The sequence below is a fragment of the Lichenostomus cassidix genome, chromosome 13, assembly GCF_008360975.1.
Source record: "Lichenostomus cassidix isolate B80296 chromosome 13, HeHo_3.0, whole genome shotgun sequence".
In the NCBI taxonomy this organism is placed as follows: Eukaryota; Metazoa; Chordata; class Aves; order Passeriformes; family Meliphagidae; genus Lichenostomus; species Lichenostomus cassidix.
The window spans coordinates 451525-453553 of record NC_139494.1 but is presented as its reverse complement, the minus strand read 5'-3'; positions in this window follow the sequence as shown (position 1 = coordinate 453553).

Here is a 2029-nt window from a genome sequence, read left to right as displayed (position 1 = left end):
ATGAGTTGAGATAAGCCACTGGTGGGAGGATGCACTGAAAACAGACTGAAAACTTAAAGTTGCAAAGTGATTTATTAACCTAACAGAGCTGGAGGATAAATGAGAAGTGAAAATAAGCTCTTAAGACACTGTTTCTCCACTCACCCCCTCCCTCCTTCTAACCAACAGCATGGGGGGACAGGGTAAGGGGGCTTTTCTTTGGTCAGTCCATCACCAAGATTTCTGAGATCTTCCGCTCCTCAGGGAGAGGGGTTGTCCTCTGCGCAGCCACAGGTCTCTCCCATGAGAGACAGTCCTCTGTGAATTTCTCTGCTGTGGGTCCAAATCTCACAAGCAGCAGCCCACCTGAATCTGCTGCACCATGAGTCCTTGTCCACAGAGTGCTGACCTCTGAGCAGAGGCCAGGCTGCTTCCATCTTGGGAGCAAGGCCTTTCTCTCACAACCTGTTTCCCCTTCACTGGGACTCCTGCTGGATCACAGCCTCCTCCAGCCATCCACCCGCCCTGGCGTGGGCACCTCCCCACGGGCTGTGGGTGGATCTCTGCACCCCTGTGGACTCCATGGGCTGCAGGGGGACCAGCTGCTCCCCCCATGGTCTTCAGCACGGCTAGCAGAGGGTTTTCAGCTCCAGTGCCTGGAGCACCTCCTCCCCCACCTTCTCTACTGACCTTGGTGTCTCCATGCTGTTCTCCCTTCGCACATTTTTACCTCCTCCTCCTCCTCTAGCTAAAAAGAAGTGTGTAACTACTTTGTTTTGTTTTTTCCTTAAATATGTTTTCACAGAGGCATAGCTAGCACCTCTAATTGGCCCAGGCTTGGCCAGCAGCATGTCCATCACCTTCAGAGCCATCAGAGATTGGCTCTGCTGGACATGGTGAAAACTTCCAGAACATTCACACAGGAGCTATCTTTGTGCCACCCCCTACTCACTCACAAAACTGGACTAAACAAAACCAATTCATGAACACAGGGGTGTGTTTTCTCCCAACCCTTCTGACACTTCTTCAGGCCTACCACAACAGCTTTTGAAGGGTTTAAGTTCCTCTTAGATGCTAAAGATACCTTGCTGATGTTCTGGGCCAAGCAAAACCAACACATGAGGTAAAATATTTCCCTTGTCCAACCAACAGCCCTTTAACAATATTCTCATCTGAATATATCTAAATATATCTCATCTGAATATATCTAAAATATCTAGAAATAGATCCTCCTTCCCCTTCTGTTCCTCCCTTCCTTTTGGAAGTTGCCAAAATCAGCAGTAAATGAGAATAGACAGAGCTGACACTTTTCAAGACCAGCATGCTGTTGGCTAGGCCAGCTCAACAAAAAGCATCCCACTGGAAAAGGTGCAACTTAGACCAAGTCCTGAGCAATGTCAAAGCAGCAGAGTTGTAACAAAAGCTGCAGCTAAGGAAAGCAAGCCCTGATAGCAGCCATCTCTTGAAATCATGGAATTGTTCAGATTGGAAAATTGTCCAGGTTCTGGAAATGGGTCTGTAGCAAAAGTCATTTAGGGAGCAGCTGAAGGAGCTGAGAAAGGAGCTCAGCCTGGAGAAAAGGAGGCTCAAGGGGACCTTGTGGCTCTGCACAACTCCTGACAGGAGGGGACAGATGGGGGGTCAGGCTGTGCTCCCAGGGAACAAGAGACTGGACAAGAGGAAATGGCCTCAGGCTGTGCTAGAGGAGGTTCAGGTTGGATATTATGGAAAATTTCTTCATGGAAAGGTGGTGACATTGGAACAGACTGCCCAGGGCAGCAGTGTAGTCACCATCCCTGGAGGGATTTAAAAGCCATGTGGATGTGGCACTTGGGGACATGGGTTATTGGTGACCTAGGCAGGTCTGGGGGAAGAGCAGGACGCGATGATCGTGGAGGGCTCTGTACAAAGAAATTATTTTTGTTAACATTAATAATTGGCAGCTAGTGTAGAACACATGAGGGCATTTTAGTTGGGTTTAAAGAAAGAAACCGATACAGAAAAGAGGTAATGATTTTTTTTTAGTAGGGAATCTCTCTGAGGGGCTGTG